Source organism: Propithecus coquereli, unplaced genomic scaffold (genome assembly GCF_000956105.1).
Source record: "Propithecus coquereli isolate 6110/MARCELLA unplaced genomic scaffold, Pcoq_1.0 Scaffold403, whole genome shotgun sequence".
Taxonomy (NCBI): Eukaryota; Metazoa; Chordata; class Mammalia; order Primates; family Indriidae; genus Propithecus; species Propithecus coquereli.
Window position 1 is genome coordinate 183,891 of NW_012149764.1, and position 26,495 is coordinate 210,385.

The following is a 26,495-nucleotide window of genomic DNA, read 5'->3' on the forward strand; positions in this document are numbered from 1 at the left end:
AGTGTGTTGGTGCCTTCTGTCTGTTTCCTGGGTACTGTCAGCTTTCTCAGTCTCAGCAACCAGTCAGAGAGTGGGGTAAATGGCATCTACTCACTACCTGTCTTCGTTTACTGCGTAATAAACAACCACAAAGTCTCACAGGCACATAGCCATCAGCATTTATTTAGCTATGTCTGGGGCCGAGTGTTGGCTGATCCTGCCTGGGCATGACTGGGCCAGCTCAGCTAAAGTAACTCTGGCCCACATGACTCTCATCATCCTGCTGAACCAGAAACCTCACCCAGGCATGTTCTTCTGTTACTTGCAGAGTTCCAGAGAGCAAGGTCAATTGTGCAAGTGCTTTTCAAGCCTTCAGTCACATGGCACCTACTTCCATTCAGTTGACCAAAGCAAGCCATATGGTCAACCCCAAAGTCAAGGTAAGAGAGCACCCTGTACCCTTAGAGGCAGGAAGTGAAGGAGGGTACCCTTGCTTCATTCCTGAGCAACGATTGGTCCTGAAGTATGATCACCAGGATTGCCAGGTTCTGATTCCTACCCTGTTTCTGACCTAGCGGACTGTTCTGACCCTGGTTTCAGATTTCAACTCTAGTCACTAAAACACATTTTTATTAAATGTCCACTAGAGGCAGGGAAGGTGAACTCACATTTTCTGAGCCCTCACTCAGATCAGACCCTGTGTTGTGTGCTGTGTATTTGTTAGTATATTCAGTCATCTATATCTAGCCACACCCACAGATGAGTTAAGTAATTATCCACAGTTTTAGTGAAGAAAATGATACTATGATACTCCAAATGGGTCCAAACCTCTTTTAGTGTCTTAGGAGGGTACAAAGTTGAGTTAGGCAGCTTATGGCACACAGTCTCATAGCCCTTACTGCTCTCCTGATTGCTGAATCCTCAGTTTCAGTAAAATTCCTAATTTCATATATCCTTAACTATCCAAGCCTTGGGTGCTGGGGCTCTGTCTTTATGATTCATTGTCCACTATAATACTGATACAGCCCTTCAAAAGACTGAAAAACAGCCGATATATAGCAGGCTGCCCACCATATTGACTTAGTGGTCATATTTATTTCTTATCCAAACTGGAAGGAGCTAAGAGCCTTCTTACTGAAGCTGAAGTGTGCTGATACCTTCGATCTGCTTCCTGGCTGTTGTTAACTTCCTCCATCTAAGAAGCCGGTCTGAGAGAATGGGATAAATGGCATCTACTCACTGCCTGTATTTTTTTACTGCATAGCAAAACAACACAATGTCTCAGAAGCACACAACAATCAGCTTTTAAGCTTACAAGTCTGGGGCAGACTTTGGAACTGGATCAACCTAAGTGTCAATACTGGTTGGCCTCAGTGTTCTCGTCAAATAAGTAAAACTAGTAACACCTCCTCTGCCATGTTGGTGTGAAGATTAGCTGAGATACGCTAACTACATAAAGGTACCTAATACAGAGCCGGCACACTAAATATTTATAGGTTCCCTTCTTTCTTTATTTCCCAAGAGATTTGATCATTAGCAGTTGCATCTTCAGCCACATATAAAATCTCTGCATCCAGATTTTCAGGACAAAAGAAACAATATAACAACTTGACTCCTAATGTTTTATGGAGCCTTCATTTGAGTAAAAAAATATATATGTGACATCCACGGAATGAATGCCGGATTTGCATGTGGGGGTTGGAAAGGCCGGAGTGTGTTGGGGGAAGTGGAAACCAGCTAATAAGTTCCCGTCTGTGATTTGACCTGCTCTCCGCCTGACTAGCTGCATATTCATGTCAATTTCCTCCCAGTTACCTAGGGCAAGAGATGAAGAGGAAAGATCTTTAATCATTTTTTTATTCTAATTGAAACATTTTCCTTGCAAGTGGAGAGAGAACAGGTGCCTAACGAGCCCACAGGATGATTCACAAGGTAGTAGATATCGCCACAGATATAATTAAACTGGAAGATCAATGAAAATTTCCTTTCTGGACTCCTGCCAGGTCTGCACAGACAAGGACCCAGTGAGCTGTATTTATGCACAGTGATATCCAGAATTGTGTACTCACACAGGTGTGCCCTGCAATATCATATCATGATAAATTAAACAGCCACAGCCTCACACATCCAGTGTGACTTATTTAGAAAAACACTTCCATTTCTATATACAGTTAATGATCCTGGACTACAGACATCACCTGTCAGAAAGGCAGACAATTGCTGCATCTTATCTAGTCTCGCTTTCCTTTTCCCTTTATTATGCTTTTCATTTTCGGTATATAAAAAACAACCACATAAATAAAAACTGGCCTAGAGGATCAAGACCTGAAAGAAAGGGAAGAAGGGGAGAGAAATGGAGGGAGGGAAGGAGGAAAGGAGGCAGCCAGCAGGGGATTGAAGCATCGCAAATATGTGGGCTCTCCTTTGCAGCTCCAGAAAATTGTAATGCATTTACTCCAGGATGTCTAACTTCTCTGGGGCTCAGCATCCTCAGACTCTCCAGCCTATTAATAAGCCCATTCCATTCTTGAGAGTCCAGGGTTTTTCTGGTAAAGGCAGCAAAGGAAGAACTTAGGGGAAATGACTGTCATTTGAGACACCACAATGCAAATTTTGCAAGACCAATAGAATTTTCACAACTTCATATTCTTTGAAATTTCTTTGCAGAAATGAGAAAAAAAAAATACCCATCCTTATAGTTCTTTTCAGTTGTTTTGTAACCAGACTATAATTGAAAAAGAATCACTCCCAGAGTTAGACAAAAAATACATTTGTGGTCAGTTCCACAAAACAGAGGTGAATCTGCTGCCTCATGCTCACAGGAAGATCAATGCTTTGCACGTAATTCAGGTAAGAGAAGACAATGCAAATTATCCAAATACTGTATTTCCCAGTCATAATTTGCTAAAGAAAAGAAGAACACTGGAGAGTTATAAAAGAATATAAATTCTTTCATTAGGTCCTTAAAGATAATTTTAGACCAACATATCTGTTTTTGTCAGGATAGACTAACTGCTATAACAATTTCAAAATTCTAGTGGCTTGACAGAATAAAGCTTTGTTCTCATTCACACACAATCTGATTGGGATGTTCCTGGTTGGACAAATCTTCTTTATGTAGTGAACTTAGGGATCCAGGCTCCTTCCAACATGATGCTCAACCATCTCAGAAACGCTCAGAGTTCTTAGGAGAAGGTGGAAGATCACATGGGACATTTTATGGCCAGAGTGGTAAGTGGCCCACGTTCCATTGGCCAGAAGTCAATCAAATGGTGTCATCTAGATGCACAAGTTGCCGAGAGCTGTATTCTTCCCATGTGAGTGCAGGAGGAACCCCGAGTGTTGTCTCTGCTACACCCTCAGTTTTCCAGATGAAGAAGGTGAGGCTCAATGAGCAGGACTGATTTGTTCAGAACGAAATCAATGGCAGAGGCAGGACTAGAACTCAGTCTCCTCACTCCATCTTCTTTTCTTTTATTTCCCAGCTCTTTGCAGAGGTACGGCAGGGCTTCAGGTTTCTGGAGGAAGACCCATAACCACAAGAAAGGACAGGCTCCCTGGAATTCAATGTCAGCCTTTTGTATACTTATTGGAGTTATTGCCTAGATAAAATTACAAAAATAATTAAATGATTTATTTAATTCATTAGCATTTTTTAAAAATGATTTCTCGAATGGTTGTCCTGACTTCTATAAAGGTCACACATTCATCAAGAATGAGGGCAGCATGGTACTTCCTTTTGATCCTTCATAATATCTAATACTGTAAGAATGTAGTCATTGCTTAATAAATATTCGTTGCTATCCATAGTGATACCGACTCTTAAAAAGGCATCTAAGTAAAAACAGTAAGAGAAAGGCCAATAACTTTCTGATTAAAGAGTAGGCAATGATTCCATGTAGTCATAAATGTCAGATATTGTTCTGAGTGCTAAGGATATAGTAAAGAAGAAAACAGACAATGTTTGCTGAAATCTCAGCTGATACTTGCAGGCTGAACCCAAGGCTCTCTAAAGCCTGATTCTGTGCAATACATTGGCGTGTTTACTAGTACTACTTTACTTCCTTTTTGTTATCTGTAAAAAAGAGACAGCAGCAATAATCTAATGCCTCTTTGGGCTGTTAGGCAAATGGTCATAGAGTGAGCAGAAATGGAGCATGATAGGAAATAAAAGACAGTGATAAAATTTTAAAGGAGGTAGGTTAATGGGACAAATATGTGGAGGGCAACCTGTCTGCCTTCAACAGGTCATTATTTGTCCTTTCTGCAGAAGGGCTTATCTTTGGATTGCTGCTTCTGGAAATAAGGTGGCAATGATGGAAAGTGTAGGGCAACATGGACGAAGGGGTTTAAAACAGCCATATTCACTCATTCATGAGATGAATTCATCAAGATTTATGTCATTATAACAAGCCACTGAAGGAATTTATGATGATGAGATCATTATGAAGGATTCCAAAAAATGCAGTTAACTGGCCATGATGACATCATCTCTCACAGTTCCTTCAACTTGAGACAAATGTCTATACCTTTAGACACAACTATTAAATAGAGCTTCTAATTCTTTATAAAGAAAATGTTTTTATTTATTTGTGTGCACAAAGCCTCAAGATCCTTCCAACTTTGTCATTCAAAGAAAGAAGAACACTTCAAGTGGCTACTTCCTCAATATATGGCTCCCAGCCTCACAGAAGTGATGATCAACCCAACACCTAACTTTTATTCCTTTTGCAGAATTATCATGTTAAAGTCTTACCCCGTTAGGGCTCTTAACCAGTTCCCATTTTAAGCACCACATCTTCCCTGATACCTCTATTTGTTCTGGACTTGTGGCCTTTGCATTTTCAGTGTAAGTTTTATCTCCTAGATAGCAAGCTCCTTAAAGGAAGGGACTCAGTCTTACTCAGCTCTGTTTCTCACATGCCTTCCCCAGAGATTGGCTCATATTACATGCTCAGTTAAGTGTTTGAGAAAGAATGATTGTGGTTTTCTAGGTTCAAGAATGAGAGCCTTGCCTGTGCATATGTATGTGGTTTTCTGTGCACAACACCCCTTTGAAGGGGTAAGAGTAATGCTCCTAATCAGAGACCAGCAAACTTCTGTAGGGGGCTGCATGGTGAATAGAGTTCATGGGCCACATAGTCTCTGTGGACAATGCCCAACTCTGCTGCTATAACACAAAAGCAGCCCTAGACAATACAAGCATGGTATATCCCAAGAAAACTTTCTTCATGGACACTGAAATTTGAATTTCATGCAATTTTCACATTCCACACAATGCCATTCTTCTTCTTCTTCTTCTTCTTCTTCTTCTTCTTTTTTAACCATTTAAAAATATAAATATCATCATTGGCTGTGAGACATACAGAAAAAGGTGGCAGGCCATTTGGCCACGGGCCACAGTTTGCTGGCTCCTGAACTACGTCATGGGGCTGCTGATGCTGGTTTTGGTGGTGGATTTGCTAATTATATGAAGCCGCTTTCTGGAATCTTCTACTCCATTTCCTTAGTCAATTCGCAAGTGCTCTAGTTGGTCCAATTCCTAAGAGGAGAATTACTATTTTATCTGACTTCTATCTTCAAGGGCACTCTAATGAATTAAGGTTATGGAATTGTTGGGCAAGATACACCACCTTAGGACTAGAGAGTTATGATTAAAATATTAAAGTGGAAGAATAAAATATAATTCATGATTTATTGCAAATCATCTTAGATACTTTTAGGAATCAATAACCCATGTCATCATTCTCATTTATCTCTGTGACATTCATTTATTTCACAAAGCAAGAATTTCCAATAACATGAAATAATGCCAGACCACATGTGTGGGTCAAGCTAAATATGCACCCAAATTTCTGATACTATTGTGAGACATGATGAAAAACAAATACATCTTAAATAATTCTAAGAATCGTGTTTAGATTTCAATATAGTGTTAATATTTCCTATAAAATATACCACCCTGATGATAATTTTGCTATACAAAAATATACACACAAAAATAGTAATTTGATGTATGCAAATATACATAACAATAGTGTAAAAAAATCAGAACAATGCACTTCTAGTTTAGGAAGTTTGGCCCCTACTTTTCCACACACCTGTTTGCTGAATACAGGAGGGAAGCAGACTCTGTCTTTTACCTGCTGCCATTTCAGGGAGAATGCCTATGCAAGAGGATTGATGTAGAAGTAAAGCACATACCAGTTCCTATGCAAACCTACTTCCCAAAAATGATTTCGGTGGCTAAAAGCCTAAGCTATAGAGTCAGACGGTCTCAGGTTCAAATCCTGGCTTTATCACCTCTTAATTGTGTGACCTCTTAACTTAAGTTGCTTAACCTCTCTGAACTTCAATTTCTTCACCTAAAACAGGGAACCATTAATAATGACTATGGGTACAAGTGGGTTAATTGCATATAAAGTATACATCACAGTTCCTGGTCATTTATAGTAAGTATTCACTAAATAGCAGTGGCTATTATTAATATGTTTGTCATTAGAAAAAATAGAGACCTTTGTACAGTGGCATAACAAACTTTTTGAAGGCATAATGCAATTTCAAACATAAAGCAGTATTGAAATTCTGACGGATGCTTTCTCTTGCCTGGGTTTGGTGAATGGTAATGGTGTGCATGTTTCTGTGTTGGATCTGCTTAAACACAGGCACCATCATGCCTTGGTTTTCCTGTGGATGCTTTTGGTGCTGTTGTTGCATTGTGGGCTGTGGTGATGTTCTCTGGAATTTCTGCTACATTTGTGCAACTTCCCTTACCTAATATTTTGGAATTCCATTTTAATTTTATTTTTCTCATTCCTATTCCCCTCTAATTTCCCTTCTGCTTATTTTATGGGCTCATTATAATTTATCAAATTCCTACTTATTCAAAATCCTCTGATTTCAAATTCTTTTTAATCAAGAGGTTGCTCATCTACCTAATTTAAGTCAATGTGCTCAGTAAACCAGTGGATGGACAGTTACAGATCCTTGTCTCGTAGACAATGTTTAGACATGCAAAATCCAGGACACCAAAAGTCATGTCAGGAAGCTATGAGGGCTCATTTATATCCTGGTATGCACTCAAGGCCACTGAGCATGATAGTAAAGGAATAGGGTTAGGATTCAGACTACTTGGATTTGGGGATCCTCTCAGCCAGCACAGACTGGGGAAATCTCAGAAGTCATTAAATCTTTCTAAATTCAATGTATTAGTCAATAAAATAGGAATGATTGTGATACTTACCTCCACATAGTTTGATTTAAATAACAATGGACATAATAATCACTTGGTAAAGTATAAATCCCCATGCATACTCCTACAAGGTTATTACTATGATGATTTTCATTATTCACTCGTGTGTACATGTATCTACAAGGATATCATTTAGGGAATAAATACTTTCGTCATGGAAAGGATCTAGCCCTTACCTGGTGTGTAACTTTGGAAAATCATTCAATCATTTAAGTACTAATTTCCATAGCTACGAAATACATTAGATAATCATCTATGTCCCTTCCAGGCATAAAAGGTTGGGGTTTCGTAAGAACAAGGAAATAGGTGAGGAGGGACACAGTCTAGCTAGTGTCGTAAAAGCAGGAGTAGTGACTATGTGATTCTGTGGTGATGGGGCCCCTGTAAATGTGGCAGGCTAGAGATGGCATTGAGAAAGTGACTCCAAAGTGGATTCAGGGGGTAACGGAGTGCACAAGGGGCTCGAGGGAATGTTGCTTAGCACAGAGCCTGCATGGTTCCAAAACCGACAAGACTGACTGCACAGAGAGCAACTGAAGGAAACAGGAGGGCACTGTTGAGCATCAGCTTGCATAAAGTGATTAGGGACAGGCCCAGGGTGTCCTCCACATCAGAAGGAAGGAAGAGAAGTAGAGAAGGTTCAGAAATTACAGCCTCCTGAATGGGCTTCATGCCTCTCTCCTTCCTCTCTAATCCATCCCCCACATTACCACCAGAGGGACCCTAAACTCAAAGATGGCCCTCCCCTTTTCAGGATTAAAAAGCTCTGATTGCTTCCCATTTTCTACAGAGTAAAATAATAACCGCCCCCCCCACCACCACACACACATAGGGTTCATTACTATATGTAAGATCTACTCTGACTCCTAGCCTCTTGAGCTGCTTCTTTTTCCCAAGATCCAACCATGCTGAACTTACCGTCTTTGTTTTCTTCATAGCTCAGGTTCTTTGCACATGTTGTTCCGCTGCCAGCACTGTCCTCGTACAATTCTCTACTTGGAGAATTCTTTCTTTTCAGACACAGCTCAAGTACTACCTTCATGGTTCAAAGCTGTTTTGTGGCATTGTGGCACCTCCTGTAAGTTTTTTAAAGAAGGTGTTTATATGTCTGCTCTTCTACTAGCATATGAGCTTCTGGAGATGAGCCCATGCTTTATAGTGCAAGGAGGTGGCTTTGTTAATATTTTGTGACGTTTAGTAATGGTGAACTAAAATAATCCAAAGGATAGGGCTTAGGAGGCATCTGAAAAGAACAGAGAAAAGAACAGGGCTGGTTAGAATATAAACAGATAAAACCTAAGAAGGGAAAAATTTAATTCAACAAAATTATAAACAGAGTGGATAAGATAGATGTGGACATTTTTTTTACCAATCAAATGATTTGTTTGGTAAATAGTGTCTGTTGTGTGCCAAGTGGTAATGATACCAGAGCAAGCAAAGTTGACTTAGCCTGTTCCATGGACTCAAATGCCAGTATCCAAGGAGTGCAGTGAGCAAGGGGGAAGATGGCCTAGAAAGAGGCCGTGCATGTTAGCATGAGAACTTCCTTTTATTAAGTACAGTAGAAAGCTTTTGCTTGTAAAGTTTTAAGTGGTAAATGAAGGGATCTGGTGGACATTTTGAGGAGGTCGCTCTGGCTCTTCTATGAATAACAGATAAGTGTTTAACTGTGGATACCAGTTAGAAGGCCAATGCATCAGGCCAGGTGACAAATAATATTGATCAGAGTCACCTGGAGGTCTGTTAAAACACAGATTTCCAGGCCCCACTCCTATAGTTTCTGATTCCCTGGATCTGGCAGTGATGTAAGGGAGCAGTGGACGGACGGGTGGAGAATTTGCAAGTCTAACAAGTTCCCAGGTGTTCCTGATGCTGCTGGTCCAGAGGCCACTGACCTTATTGTGATGGCAGCGAAGGTGGAGCAAAGCAGGCTGATTTTGATCAACTCTGGAGATAAGATTAAAGGGACCTGCTGAGGTACCAGTGCTAGAAAATATTAGGACAAAGAGTGTCTCTATGAAATTGAATGAGGTAAAATCAGTTTAAGAATTTCCTAGGGAATTCTAGCAAGAGGAGTACCTGTCATATGAAACTTGAATGAGGTTAAAAACAAAAGAAAGAAAAGAGAACAAAAGAAACACCCCTCACATAGCAGGCAATACATGTACAGACACCATTTACCGTCCTCCTCACACCAACAAGTAAAAGCGAATGGTTTCCCAAAGTGTTTGAAATAATCGTGGGTTCTATTACCAAAAGCAGCTCCTAGAATGTAGGATCTTGTGAATGGTCGAATAAGAGCATGTCACTTATGATTTTTCTTTGTCAGATCCTTGGGGATCTGATGGAAAAAGGGGAAAGGGAAGTGAACAGGCCTTGGATGTGACCGAGTATAATTCCTGGCATGGTTCTCAGAGAGCAGCCTCTCACCCACCCAGGTTAGCTCTTCTGCTCTGACACCCAACACCGGGTCCACCTCCCCTGGAATGAGCTCCTTACTGTAGCAGCTCTCTCTCCACATATGCACTTTAGAAGTCCAATTAAAAAACAAACAAAAACTCTACATGCCAGTGCCTTGGGGACTCTGCCCAGGCTCTGTGTCCTGATTTACCTTGATATCTCCAATTTCTGCCCTATTAGCTACTTTATTTCTGCCTCATTGTCCAGCTCTGTTATGAATTGTGTCCCTCAGAATGTGACTTTATTTGGAAATTGGGTCATTGCAGATATAGTTATTTAAATTAAGATAAGGTCATTAGGGTGGTCCCTAATCTAATATAACTGAAGTCCTTATTAAAAGGAGAAATTTGGACACAAAGACTCGCACACAGAGAGATCATCATGTGAAAACAAAGGCAGAGATCAGGATGGTGCTTCTACAAGACAAGGAATGACAGAGATTGCCAGCACACCACCTAGGGGAGAGCCCTGGAACACATTCTCCCTCACCACTCTCAGAAGGAACCAACCTGCCAACACCTTGATTTCAGACTTGGAGACTCTGGAACTGTGAAAGCATAAATTTCTGTTATTTAAGGCACTCCATGTGTGGTGCCTCATGACGGCAGCCCTACCAAACTTATATAAGTCCCTTGTGATCGTTACTTTAGTTGAACTGTCCACTTAGCTCTTAACTCTGCCTTCTCTGTCTCTCAGATCTGCTTCTCTTCTGTGCTTTGTCACCAGTGGGCCAGCACTTTCCCTTCCACAATACAGACCAGGCCCTCCGGGATCCCAACCAGGGCACAAGGCCCTGGATGCCCATCTTTCCAAATATAGGGCTCTGACACATGTCCCCTTTGGTCAGTAGCCTCTTTAGGAGTCTGTCCCATGTTTTATTATTCATCTTGTGTCCTACCAGTGACCACAGTGCCTAACTCATAGCCAGTGTGTTTGTTGAGTGAATAACAAAATTAATGAGCTAGTCATTCTTTATCTATTTTTCCCTTTGGTAAATCGAAAAACTCAAGGGCTTTTGACCTTGGTGTTGGTGTCTTTTTGTCAATACAATGAGTGGTTTATTTGAGGAGCATCTGTTTTAGGATCACATTACTCAGTAAATGTGTATTCTTAATGAAAGTGATCAGTGCAGATCAAGCTGACATTAACACTAAAGATATGGAGGATTGCTTTGGTGTGCAAATGGAAATGGTTTGGTGCCAGGGGATAATGAATACATGAGAATTAGGACTGTGTTATTAAACTGAGGGGATGAAACTTGTCATTAGTTCCCACTGCTTCTTGGAGTTATTGTTAATAGCTATTTGAGTGAGGAGACGGGAGCATGTGGAGAAGAGGATGTGAAGAAACAAATGTGTAGACAACGTCTGCTCGCTGAGATATGTGGTATTTGGAATTGATCATCCTGCAGTTTTCGCTGAGAGGCTAGTGATTTTGAACTGATCTGTTTTCCCAAACTCAATCAGAGGTGCAAGCCGCTGACAACTGCAGATTCCTCCCAGTGAGTGCAGGAGACTTTGATTTCCAACGAAATGCAAAGTTCACATGCCATGTTTGGGGGTCAGATCCAGAAGAATGATGATCTTTGTTTATTTAGGGAGGGATTGTTCATAGAAAGAATGCTGATAAAAATTATCATTCAAACTTAGTTTTTCAAGGTAATATAATAGAATACCATAGACTGGATGGCTTCTAAACAACAGAAATTTATTTCTTACAGTTCTGAAGGCTGGGAAGTCCAAGATCAAGGCCCTAGCAGATTCTGTATCTGGCAAGGGTCCACTTTCTCAGACAGCCATCTCCTCACTGCAACCTTGCATGATAGAAGGGGCTAGCTAGCTCTCTGGTATCTCTTTTATTAGGACCTCTTTCATAAGGACCAATCACAGGGTCTCTACCCTCATGACCCAATTACCTCCCAAAGACCCCACCTCCTAATACCATTCCCTTCAGAATTAGAATTTCAATATATGAATTTTTAGGGGACACAGATATTCAGATCACAGCACAAACCAAAATACTTTTGAGAAAGAGGTACTATTTGTATTATACCAGAACAACAATATAGTCTGGGTTAATCTTGAGCAAACCAGAGAACACCAGCACCCTACTGATGGACCACTCAAAGTCCTATTAAAATTTAACCAAACTCCATTCTGTGTGGTTTCAATCAGCATTAATCAAGTGCCTCTTGTGTTTCTAGAACTTCATACACAAGAAAGTTCCTCCATGAAAATCCAATATAACATTATAATCTTTGTTGTTTCATGACATGGCCCAAATTTTCAAAATTACTTCTAATTTCCATAAATTAAAAAAAAAACGAATTGTAAAGCTTATGCTGCCATCCTCCCAATACCTACCCTGGATAATTAGAACACATAAGCAGAGAAGACAACAATAGGCTAAGCTACTCATTAATGGATATCCAAAATGTAACTCCAAAGAGTAGAATATCACTGGGAAGCACAAAAAGTTCATAGAAGTGATAAAGTGATGAAGCATGGGACATGTGGAATAAAATAGCCTGAGTTTGAATCCTAGCTTGGCCTTTCCTAGGTGGGTGACATGGGGAACCTAGTAATTCATTTATATTCTATAAAGCTAATCACTAGAATATTGTGAAAAATAATTGCAAGTGTACTACTTGAGCCATAAAACACAGAACAGTGATCAGAACAGAGAACATGGATTCAAGATTGAGTATTTGCAGCGTAGAGAAAAATTCAGAGGCTGGCAAATCCATGGGAGTCTTTCTGGAGTAACAGGAAAGAAAAGTGGACAGCTAGTTCTTTGCAGATCTCCATAGAAATCCATGAACGAAGATGATATTTACCGTGTACTTTGAACATTTGAAGAAGCAAAGACCAAGAACTTTCTGTAAGTAGAAATAAATAAGGGCTCTGATAGACAGAGGTGACCTATACCAATAGAGATACTACATGATGAAAAGTAAACTATATTTCATCTGTAGAAACTGGAAGTAGAATCCAGACTGGACCAGAACAGGAGACTATCCCACATCAGCAAAAATGCTTTTATTGGTTTCTTAATAAAAAGAAACCAGAATTTAGATTCTAACTCTACTCTATATTTAGGGCATTTATATAGGTTTATTTATACCTTTGTTAATTCTAGTAAAATGTATATCCTCTTTATTTCATAGTTTGGGATCAGTGAGTTGCAATAAATACTTCTGTCATTCCCATGAAGTCCCAAGTTCATTAACCTACCCAAATATTATTGCACATGGATTTCTGGGCTGCGAGAAGGCCACCTGACAATTTTAGTGAAGACCCCAGGGCCCCAGAAGGGCAAAACTAAGCATACTTTTCTCCTAATGAAATGTATTAACTAACTCTATTTCTATCTGGGCATCCTGAACTTTATAGCATTGCTTAGTTTCTACAGTCAAATGTGAAATTTTAATATTTTAATATTTGGACAAATAAGATTTAAAAAGAAACAAACAAACACAATAGACTCTTAATGTAAGCCAAACTGAGAATTTGGCTCCAAATATCCATTATTATTGATAATCAAGGTATACTTGGAATTCATAGTCATTTCCCAGTGGCAGCAATCAAGTTATTTTTATCTGAAAAGAAATGTGGATGGTAGAACTGAGTATATGGAGGAAATTCTTTGGTTTCCATCATTATATTATTCACCACTGTATCACTGAGGCCTGATTTGTGGTCTGACACATTGTAGGAGTGCAGTAATTATTTATTGAATGAGAGACTGAAAGAAAGAATGAATGGAGCAAAGAGAAAGCTTCAGATGTTAAAGAAGTGCAGGTCTTAATTGTAGCAATCATATTGAATTCTACAGTACTACCAGCAGAACAAGGGAATGTCGAATGTCTCCAGGGGCTAAATTCTGGGACATAAGAACATGTCATTACATGGACCTCATATAGCCTCTGCCAGCCTGAGGCTGCTCTGGCTGTCTGGAGCCCTCACGGCATTTTTTATATTGTTGTTTTTTAATTAAGCAGCTAGGTTAGTTCCTAGGTTAATAATATTAATGACATTCCAAGTCTTGATTTTTCCCCATTTTTAATCAGAAATGGAGACATGTCTTTTTAATAGTTTTAATGATTTCTAATTTTAGGAATGTTTATGAAATCAAATAGTCTGCATTTTAAATGGAGCTACAGGTCTCACAATTGGGTGATTTTTCTATTTTAGAAACATACAAGTTTTTAGTAGAACATCAAGTGTGTGTAAGATTTACATACCCTTGTTGAATTTCCATTTATTTACCCTTACAAAAATGAGATAGATTGGATGTCTTATTCTAGTAACCTTTTATAAGCAGACTGCTTCATAGCTCTCAGCAGAATCTAAAGTATTGTTAACTCACAAATCAACAGTGTGATTATAAAGCTTCTTGAAGCCAATCACTGGAATGCATTAAGTAACTAGCAAGATTACATGGTGTTTTTAGCCTAATGTGACACAATTCAGATTGCAATAATTGGTGCTCCGTGAAGAAAAGTAGGTGTCAAATCGATAAACTTACTCTTCAACATTGATAACTGAGCCTGGCTATTAAAAATCATTGATTACCTTGAGAACAGCTATTAAAAGAAGAGGCCAATAGGCTGACTGGAATGTTTTACTGTAATGTAAAGTAGTTTTGCTAAAGTAAATAGCTGTTGTCCCTAGGCAATAAGTCAGTATCTGGAAGAGCACACCAGTCATTTCCCAAAGCAGATCTCCTCAGCCACAAGGACCTGCTCAGCCCATACACGGCTCTTCTAATTCCATTTTGCTGGGTTTTGTGACAAAGGACAGGAGGAAGAAAGAAATATTTTGACCTCTTATTGCAATACTGTGCTAGATTTGGGATGTTGGCACTCTTGGCACCAATGTCCAATCCCTTCTGTGTTTCCTGCTGTTTTCCCTCAAATAGACCTCCACCTGGCCTTCCCCACTTATATCTCTTACTCCACAGGCCAAGCACTCCGTGTGAAGGTCATGCCACTTATGTCTATTTAGGTTATACAAGCACAGGCCAAAGAAGTGACTACTGGATGATTTCATAGACTTAATGGACCTACTGTGATCTGAAACTTGGCCAGGACTGCATGCATAACCTGGCTTCTGTATGCCTTCAATGGAACACGGGTATCGTGATGATGCTTTGGATTCAATGTCATTTTGGATTCTGGGTCCAACAGTCCTCAGGATATTTATGCATGGCCTTTCCCCCAGTTCACAGTTACCACGTAAATGGCCATCAGTCCCTTTGGAGAAGGACTGGCCGAATTTTCACCATTCCCACTTTCATTTGTTGCAAGATCCCTCCTTCAGGGGGCCCAGCCTCCTAAGTCAGAGGGCTCCCAGTGAGAAAGCTGATTCAGGTTTGGCAACTGGACAATGGATCATGGCTTTTCATTGGAGCAATTACTGTCAGCCTCTTGGTCATCCACCCTTGATTTCTTTCGATGCTACAGATCGGCCCAGTGTTAAAATTCCCCTGTCAGTATGAACTGTTGTGGGGTGGGTTCCCTAGGAAACAGATTCTAAAGTGGAGTTTAATGTGCAGGGTGTTTCTTAAGAAGTGCCCTGGGGATCGATATCTGTGCATGGGAGTGGAGGGAAGCAGAGGTGGGAAGAGGCAGGAAGTGAGTCAGAGGACCCCGTGGGGCACTGGGGAGTAGAACTGTAGAGCCTTTCAGATGTGCCGAGATGGCCAGGCCTCTGTGATTCCTGACAGTCACTGGATGTGAGCTACCCCTTGGAAGGAGTGTGGCTTTGAAGGGGCAGGCAACTGAGGCCATCTGCTCGCAGTGTTCCCAGTGGCTGAGCACTGAGTCCTTCACTGAGGAGGATCTGGGAAGCACACCCCGTGCCCACCACAATGACCATATAATTGAGCATCTGAATCAGGACCATTTTGTGTACAAACAGGCATACTAATAAAGATGCTGTGACAATAGGCATAAACCAGGACTGTCCATCCCAGGCAAATGGGGACATGCGGTCACCCTTGCTGTGCCACTTCCTGATGACCCCAAACAGACACTTTGATGAGAAGCCTCAGCACACAGTGATGTGCTGATGTGGACAAGCGTCATCCTCCCTTGCACTTGCAACTTCTCCTCTTCAACCACAGAGTGGAATCAGTTCTTAAAAGGATGATAAGGTTATAATGTGAAGCCTGCCCTCCATGAGCTTGCTGGCTGTGAGATATACTCTAATTAAACTTTCTTCTGGATGAAACTATGCTTTTTTGTGTACAGCACTTGAATATAGGTGAGTGACATTAGATATTGCCAGGCTTATATTTCTAAATCCTGACCTAACAATGTAGAAAATTGAACCTCAAAACCAATGTCATTGACTTTCTACTATCAATTATTAAGAGGTGTTTGGTACACAATAGCTTCCAGGAATCTTGATCAGAAGATAAAATGGAGGATAAAACAATGAGGGAAAGAGAATGTGAGAGACATTGAAATATTGACACTGTTCTGCTGGGGCCTTCACATGTCCTTTCCTTTCCACCTCTCTGGCACAGGACCCTAACCCCTAACTGTCCCTCCCCTCTTGATAAAATACACATTACCCCAACAATAGGTGCTATTCCACAAGAAAAGCCCTCCCCCTTCTGAGAACCATCCTTAACCAACAACTTAAGAAACTAGCTGAACTTCAGCTGACCCCCTCCTGCTAAAGCCCTGTAAAAGATTCCTTCTTCCTTCCCAAATTAGAAGGCCTCTTCAGAGCCTCTCCTGCCTGACATTTAAGAATAAAGGCTAATACTAATGACGTTCTGGTTGATTTTCTTCCGCAAGAGGAGAGATATTAGAGAGAATTAAGATGTTGAATATCAGGAGAAAGTTACTGCTTCTATGACTGCCAACCTTGGCAGGTGAGCTGGACTAAAAGGCAAAAATGGGGGTTGAAGGCCACAAATATGATAGCCTGGACTTGGAACACTCTTTCTTCCTCTGAGCAGCATCAAAGAAATAATCTCTAACTCATAAGGAATGTGGTCCTTGTGGAATAAGGGTACAGGTGGTTTCATTTTTGTGGCCCTCAGTGTTCAAAAACAAGAATCCATTTGATCTTTACAGCAAGATCTTAAATGAGAATAGATATTAATAGCAATATTTAATAGATAAAGAAACTGAGGCTTAGGAAGATTACAGTACTAGCTCTATGTTGGCCCACAGTTAACAAAATTTTGGAACAAACATTTCCTTTCATGACTTTTGGAAATTAAGCTTGCCTTGAAATGAGAATCATAGAAGAAAAAAATGAAGTTGTCTAGATTTTGGGAAGAGACCATTGTTTGTTTGTTTTGTTTGTTTATTTGTTTGTTTTTATCATTGCTTTATCTTAGAACTAGCAGAGTGCCTAACACTTAAGAGGTACTCAATAAGTATTTACTGAATGAAAAGGAGAAAGAGCTGGCAGTTCTAATGAGGTCTGCCACACAGGCCCCTGGGTATGGCAGCAATGGTGAGAGAAGTGGTGTTGGATAAGAGAGAGTGAGCAGAATTCTTAAGGGAAGGGAGCAGAGAGGGAGCTGAGCTAGCAAGAGCCTGGAATCCGGTGGCAGGGTAAACCCCTGCAGAACCGAGGGATTTCCAGGTAAAACCAATTTACAAAGCAAAACTGGACTCTGTATTTATTCTATTGTTTTTAATAACCTATGTTTTGGAAGACTCAGGAGAAGTGGTTCATAACTTTAGGTGGACAGATAAGAAGAATAAAGACAATGTATCAGCAAGTAGCCCAAAGTCTTCATCCTCTCCACACCACCTATAGGGTCCAGCTGGACTTCAGGCCCAGTGCCAAAGACTGTTGTTAATGCCCAGAGTCAATGTGAGTGGATGTGGGTGGAGAGGAAAGTGAGTTGTGACTAAGGTGATAGAAATATTCACTTCCAAATGTTTTGAACCACCACTTTTTACAGTCAGGACTTTAATTCATGAGGTATTTATTTTTGTGTATGGGGTAATGAAGAAATTTAATGTAATTTTTTTCATCTGGATAGTGGGATAGCTAGTTGTCCTAGCAGCATTTATTGAATAGACATTCTTTCCCCATTGGTCTCAAAAGCCACTAATGTCATTGATTAAGGATTCATTTTTAAGTGGATCAGTTTGTGTTCTCTCTATTCTATTTCTAATTTATTTTATAAAAGTTATTATAAAACAAAAATCGTAAAAAGAGTATACATATTGTATAGAGAATAATAGGGCAAATATCACACAGCTTTAGAGGTAGAACATGTCCCTGTGTATTGCTCCTTGATCATAATTGAGTCTTTGTAAAACGTTTCTACCTCTTCAAAATTATTTTAATTATAGCATGGAAAGGTTGGAAGGTCATTTAGCCCAGTTCCGCATCAATCCATCAGTAAGGAAATGGATACACTGTGGTGTATTCATACACTGAAAAAGTATACAGCCGTGAAAATAAATGACTTGTATCAACATAGATATTCTTAAAATCAAGGTAGAGTGATAATGACAAGGGGCAAAATAACATGTAGCATATGGCACAATTTATATTTCATTGAAACAATAGTTTAAGAACCTTTTAATGAATTTTATGAATAATATTTAATATTGGTTTTGTATGCACACATAAATAACAAGAGTATTCTTATATGTACTAGAAAGATAAATCCTAATTTCAGAATAATAGAAATTTCTGGGAGGGGAATGAGGTAGGAAAGGAAAAAAGGGAATAAAACTTGAATAGGATTTAGCTTTAACCATTGTATCAGTCATCTATTGCTATGTAACAAACTACCTCAAAATTTACTGGCTTGAAAACAACCACCATTTAGTATTGCTTGTGATTATGTCGATTGACAATTTGGTCTGCCACTGATTGGGCATTTTTTATTTTAGCTGGGCTCACTCATGCTTCTGTGGTCAGCTACTGATCAGCTGGGGGCTGGCTGGCACCAAGGTGGCAGGAGTGCCTGGGTCCGATGTCTCTCACCACTAGGAGGTCAACCTAATCTTGCCCACGCAGGAGCTGACAGAGTTGCTCTTAAGGGTTAGGCTCAGAACTGGTACAAGTTGGCCAAAGCAAGTCACAAAGTCACATTGTTTTGGTGAACTCAAGTCACAAGCCCAGTCCAGATTCAAAGGATGGTAAAATAGACTTTATCCTTGATGGGAGGAAATGCAAAGTCACAGTGGAAGGAGTATGCCCACAGGGAGGGGTGGAGAGTGTATCCCTGTGCATTTTTGTAACTTACCACAGCTACATCTCTAGCTTTAGTTTTTAATCAGAAGAAAAAAATTGGTTCAAAATTTCAAATTCTGAAGGGTAGATATAAGGGCATCTGTTATTTCTGAACTTTTCTGCATGCTTAAAATAATTCATAATTGGTCATTTTAATAACATTTAAAACTCCATTTTGTCGTCATCTTGCCACACCAGAAAAATCTCCTGAATCCCATCAAACCAACACAATAACCCTTAGTTACACACCTAAGATTTTCACCACCTGGATCCTTTAACACTGTATGGATAAAATTTGCAGCATGTTGGGGACTTGGCTGAATTTCCATTTAAATAGCAACATTCAGCTTTCTGATTTGCTCCTGTTGTTCTAATTACTTACCTGGAGAAATTGTTTCCTCATTTCCTAACCTGTCCTACTACAGGCCTCTGCTGTGCCCGGTTAGACCGTGGCTAACAAAAACATCTGTAGACGGCATGATAATAACAGAAATGATTGCATGGCTCTCTGTGAAGTTTTGTGCGTGTGTCCACAGATGTGTCTACTGCTACAAAAGGAATGAAACAAAACAGGTAATAGGCATGAAAGTTGTTAACGTCACTTCTCCGTTATCTACAGAGGGATTTATCCACTACCAAATTTGAACCCTAGGGGAGAATTCTCAAATGCATTTCTTGGTTTTTCCCTCCTGCTGATAGGTCGTGTGTAAGGAGAACAGAGGCTAACTGCAATAGCAGCCTAAGAAAAACATAATTAAGGATGCAAACGTGATGCAGACCATACATTCCAAATTCCAACAATATTATATTGAGTGATCTGCTATTTGGGATTATCTCTTTGTTTCCGTGAGTAATTGAGCATTCCCTATTTTCACTGTTCACTTCCTCATCTATATATAGCTAAACCTTTTAAATTTGTATTCAACCTAAAATGAGACCTGCTGTACCCAAGGAATACCAAGAATTAGGTGTTTTCCCTGCCACCTTTCCAGACCTCTGGGTCTCCCCATTCAACCACATGTGACAATTTGTCCCAGAAAATTGGAAAACCATTCACTTTAATTGGTTCTAAAATGGAGGATTCAGTGTCTGTGCTGAGTTTGGGGATGAAACTAACATTTAACAAAGCCCAGCCGAGCAGCAGCTGTCCTTTGGGATTTGGGAGGTAGAGCAGCAAGTCACTCTGGAATTTAGAGCTTTATTACAAAGAAGTGCTAACTCTTCTGGTTCTGCTTATAAATGGAATAAAGGGGGAATCTGGCTCACTCATGAGCGCTTTAACCTTGTACATGCTCAATATCCTTATGAAATGCAATATCTTATGATCCTTTAAATAACAAATGACCTTATTCTCTTTTATGGGGTCATTAAGGCCTCTAACAGTCCAGGTATAAATCCCAGCTACTACTGTGCATCTTAATTTACTATTCATATGTGAGTCTCTCTTTGGTTCCCAATTACTATACAACAGCAACTGGCTCATCAAATTATCCCCATCGGAATGTGTCTGTTAAAGACATTGCAGTTTACATTTCAGGGCCCTAATTAAAGTCACAATACTTGATAAACCTTGAACAACTAGTAATTGGAAACTAACAATTAGTACCAGCCACCTTAGTTGAGATCAGCTCTACTGCTGACTACATGACTAAGCAAAAGGAAATTAGTACACCAGAGATGGCCCAGATGCCAAATATATGTTTGAACCATTCCTGGGCTTCAGGCAAAGCAATAAAAAGAACTTGGCATTAAAATATTATTAGCAAAAATTCTTTATATAGACATCTGTGCCATGGAATAGATCAGTCTGATATTCCTGTGGCTTTTCAGCCTTTATCATGCTCATTACTGTTTTCATCATCCTGTCTCTGGGTATCTGTGGAGATGGTGCTGTAAGACCACCTCTTTGAGCGGGTCTTTTCCTCTCAAAAACCTACAGCTTGCTTTCTTTCATAACAAAGCACAGGTCACATCACCCTACTGTATTCTGTACATACTTGCCCTCTTTGCCCCCTTGTTGTCTACATCTTCAGAATGTCTGAGGCTGAAGGCATGGTAGGAAGCACACAGATTGATTTGGTGAGTATATAAGAAACTTGAAAGACCACCGGAACTGTGCCATGTCTCCCAATTAGCCACCATGCTATTCTGAGACCACATACTTTGGAGGATAACTGGGAAGAGTATATCCTGGTTCTCTGTCCTGGAGATTTGCTGATGGGCCTTTTTCAACTGGAAATGTGTTAACAGTGGCACTTTGCAATGGGCAGAAAAAGAGAGAAATCTCCTCTGAATGACCTTCTGTTTTGTTGGTCAGTATCCCATCCCCACTCTCTTGTTCTCATTCCATTGAATAGCTAATGGAATGGGATATCGCTCAAAGGAGCTCCGGCAGACTTGATCAAGCATCCTGAATGCCTTCTCTCTAATCCACTTACCTCGTAATTTTCCAGGAGTTCTTGGCAATGGAAGAAGTGTGATGTTTAAGCAGTCTTCCTTGAACACAAGGCTTCAGTTACCATGGCAGTTACAATTTGGGATGGTTTTGTAATCTTAATCCTCCTCTTTTTCACCCTTTTCAAAAGAGCCCAGATGGTCACTTCAAAGTATTCCAAGAAACTGATCACACAAATGAATGATAGGTGGGTTGAACCTGGTACTTTGTGTTCTTTTATAAAGGGAACAAGTATGTCTTAAGTAGTTTTGGAGTTTTAGCACAAAATAAATATATGTTCCCACACTTTCCCTGCTCTACAAACTGGACTGAATAAGTTTTACACCAGCGTTGGGTTCTGACTTATTTCTTGGCAGGTTTTGAGATCTCCTTTAAGCCAGTCCTTATATAGTGCCTGGATCTATACCAAATAAGTTTCCTGCTCTATTCTACCAATCTAGAAGAGAAAGTTTGTTTGAATCAAACCTAAAAGAGTATTGAGTCAAAGATTATACAATGTCCAGTTACTGCAAACCAAAGATAAGATGTTCTCTTTGCATAAAATAGATCCTTACTCCCTGGACTATCCCCAAGATTGAACAATTTCAAAAGCCATAATCAGTGTATGCTGATAGGACACTTCTTCACTGGTTTTTGTGCAGAGTTTATTCATATTATGAATCTAATCAATGCTTCTTCAAACTATTTAAAATAGCTCCAAACTCAGAATCAAAATTATCTCATAATTTCTTGTCAACCAAAAGTAAAAAGCTATGAATAGATATTGGCCAATGTATAGCAGTTCAAGAAAGCCAGTGACTTATCTATTGCCATTTGAATTAGCCAGGAACAACCCTCAGAAAAACCATCAAGTGAGCAGAACCCTTCCGCTCTATTCCACAGCTCTTTATCCTCCTCCTAGCTTCTCCCTTTCCGAAGGCCTATCCTATGAGGATTCAAAAAGGGCAAAGCTAGTGCCTTGGTGCACACTTATAGTCCCAGTACTCAGGAGGCTGAGGCGGGAGGATCACTTGAGCCCAGGAGTTTGAGTCCAGCCTGGGCAGCAGAGCGAGAACTCATCTCTAAAAATAAACAAATACATGCATAAAGAGCAGGCTCTCAGCTGGTAGATAACCAATCCACTTTAAGAATATCCATGACAACTATAAATATTGTCTAACACTCTATGGATATTCTTAAAGATCCAGAAGCTATCAAGAGAGAAAAACAATGAAACTTTGATCATGTAGATAATAGAGCAAGTTAAGGGGGACAGCTTAAAAGGCTGCTTATGAAAGAAGCATCAAGAAGAAGGTACTACAGAAGGCAGTGGGATAAAGGAACCTACCCTTTGTTGATAAAGATTTCTTTACCTTGTCAAATGGAGTTTATAGTGGGCTATCTGCCAATCAACTCATCAAATCTTCCAGCCTTGAGTTTATAGAACTTAGAGTTCATTTAGTCCAAGATTTTTCTCTAACATATGAACCCCTCTTGGATGGTCATTTAGCCTCTGCTTCAATACCTATAGGAATAAGGGAGTCACTATCTCAAATTTTGGCACATTGTATTGTTGAACAGCTTTAACTGCTTATGTTAAGGCACAATTGGCTTCTCAGTACCATTCTCCCATTGGTCTTGGGTCTTCGCTCTAGGCGCATTCAGAAAAATATCTATTTCTTCTTGCTCATAGGCAGTTTACTCATCATTTCAGCCCTATTCCTAACCTCCTGTTACTCTCATTGTAACACCTTTAGTTCTTATGTTAGAAAATATAAATAAAATGGAAAAATATCGGTAAAACTGCAACCAGATAGAACTGCTGTGTTCATATTTTAGTATATACCTTCCAGTATTTACATATTTATATAATCAGTCTTTGTAGAAAAGATTATAGCATACATATTGTTTAAAGCCAGATATTTTTCAGATAATAAGTAATCGAAAATGTAATTTTAGTGTGTTATAGAAATTTTCTTCTACAACATTATTAATAGCTGCCTCATATCCTTTTGTATTATAGACCATATTTTCCTTTTTCTTCTTTTTTTAGGCTTCCACTTGAAGAGGACATTTTATTTAATCCATCTCTGCTGTTAAGCATTTGGATGTTTTTTAATATAAAAGCACTACAATTCATATTTATTAATTTGTGTATGAATATCTATTGACTGTCACTTTATGCTAGCAATTGAACTTTGGTACTAGATAAAAGAGGGTAAAACAATTCCAAAATAATCCCTGTTCTCAAGGAACTTATATCTGTAGCTTAATTTATAATCATTTTATTACCTTAGGTAATAGGTAATTTTACTTTTCTAGAAGGGAAGGGAAATGGGATAGAGGAAGTACGTGTTATACACTGGACAGTTCTTTGGCTGTATATTGAGAAGTAGGCATCCAGGAGTACACACTCCATGTTTGAGAGAGCCTGTTTCCTCACAACCTTACCAGCACTGAGCTTTTATCATTTCGTTAACCCTTCCAAATTTGATAGGTTGACTATTAAATCATACTGTTGTTTTAATTAGAATTTCTTTAACTTCTAGTTATTTATTGTCTTTTTTTTTCTGAATTGTCAAAACAAGCCACATTCAGAATATTGGAGTATTTATTGCAAAATACTTTTACTGGGATAAAAGAAAAAAATAATGTGCCCTTTTATAAGCTAACAGAATTTGAATCAAAGATAGAAAATGCCTATGACCTTATTTCATTTTTTTATGAACTAAGTCAATTTGTTTGCTTGCTGCTTCAGATGACTGGTTTATTTTTTAGTAAGTGTTACAAAGTGTTCAAAAACTGAGTGCTTTCTTTTACACCTGATTTCTTCCACTGAAAAGCCTTTGACCCCATGAAAACGGGTTTTAATAGGGTTAATTTAGTTATTCAGGCTGTCACAGTGACTTCACTCCCAATTATCTTGTGGTGTGGTATATATTTGTCTCAATCTACACATTATTTTAATGTAGCTCTGTTTAATAGCATGTGAAGAGTAAGTAACTGTGTTTAGTTTTGTTTAACAGTGTAGCACATGATCCGTTCAATAGCCACCATCATGAAACAGAAAAGAGATTGGTTTCAGAGCATAAGAACAGAGAGTCTAAAATGTGCATCCAGGCCTCCAGACTCCTGGAAGATTCCTTCTAGGAGTCTCACTATGGCCTTTCCCCAGGTCTATGGACCTTACTGAGATGATGGAGTAGCTAGATACCACTTCTGAGCACTGCACCATGGGTCGGTGATCCGCCAACCGTTCAGTGGAGCTTGCCTGGTGGCCCTCAGGCAAATTGTAAGAACCTGAAATAAAGACCCAGGCGTCCTAGCATAGTGGTGGGTTCTGCTTATTCTCCAAGGAACTAGACAGAATCACTTGCTAGGGGTTTCTTCCTCTTTTCCCTAGCCAACTGGCCCTCACCTTTTGGCCACACCTCTCTCTTCTTCTCTGATGTGAGTGGAAAGCTCCACGCAGGTAAATTAATGACATATTTGGTCCATCTTAGGTGCCACATTTTTATGACCCTTCTTCTGGTCCTTTCCAATGTGTATAATAGGCCCCTACCCTGAAGTCCCAAGATACTAATAATAACAAATACTTCTATAATGTTTACTATGCCAGGCACTCTTCTGAACGCTCCCTTTAATTAACTCACTTAATCCTCACAACCCTATGAGAGGAGTGTTATCTCCATTTTATAAATGGTTGTCTCTTTTTTTAAAAAATTTTAATAGAGTTAGGGGGTACAAGTTGAATTCCATTACATGCATATGTTGTATAGTGGTGGAGTCTGGGCTTTTGGTGTACCCATCACCTGAGTAGTGTCTATTGTACCCCACAGGTAATTTTTCATCCCTCAGCCCCTCCCACACTCCCCCGCTTTTGAGTCTCCAATGTCCATTATAGCACTCCATGTGCTCTCATGTGACCATACTTTAGCTCCCACTTATACGTGAGAACACGTGGCATTTATTTTTCTGTTCCTGGATTACTTCACTTAGAACAATGGCCTCCAGTTCCATCCAAATTGAGCCAAAGATGTTTCAATCTTTCTTATGGCTGAATAGTACTCCATCATATATATTTCTCCTTTTTCCCTCCTGATCGAGCTTATTAGAGTCCTTTCTTTTCTGCTTCTTGTTAATCCAACAAGAGGCGTGTCAATTTTGTAAATGAGAAAACTACGGAACAGAGAAGTACCTTGCCCAAGGTTACACAGCTGATGTGTGGAAAAGCCAGAATTCCAGCCCAGGCAATCTGGCTCTAGAATCACTATGTGATAGTTTGTACCTCTACTTTGGCAGATATGCTTAAACACAAACTATTTGCCCTGGAAAACATAATTCCAGTTCCCTTGTTCCATAATATGGAAACCACACCTGGAGTGATTTGCCTAAAGTCTCATCATCAGTGAGGGGCAGAAGTGGAATTAAAACCAGGTGTCCTGGCTCCCCTTTCATTCATTACATTGCTCAAGGATGCATCTGGTATCATAATTATTTGTCTGCTTGTCCTAACCATTTCCCTGAAATTTTAAACAGCCATAGCATGGTAGAATGTATTGTTTTATAAAGTTGCACCTTCCCTATCTGTACTATTATTATTTTAATGTTTAATTTAATATAATATTTACCCATTTCAGTCTCATCTTGAGAAATAATATCATTGAAACCATAGCTTTTCTGTACTGATTTTATTTATTTTTCTAGCACACGTTAAAATAAATACCTGTTGGATTTTTTTTAGGTTTGCTTTTGTGCTTTCTTTTTTTTTTTTATTTCAGCATATTATGGGGGTACAGATGTTTGGTTATGTATGTTTCTCTTGTCCCCCCCCCAAGTCCGAGTTTCAGCGTGTCCATCCCTCGGATGGTGCGCATTGCACTCTTTGTGTATGCATATACCCATCCCCTCCTCCCCCTCCCCCCTTCCCGACATCCAATAGATGTTATTCTTATATGTACACTTATGTGTTGATCAGTTAATACGAATTTGATGGTGAGTACACGTGGTGCTTGTTTTTCCATTCTTGGGATACTTCACTTAGTAGAATGCATTCCAGCTCTATCCAGGAGTATACAAGAGGTGCTATATCACCATTGTTTCTTAAAGCTGAATAGTACTCTATGGTATACATATACCAATCCAC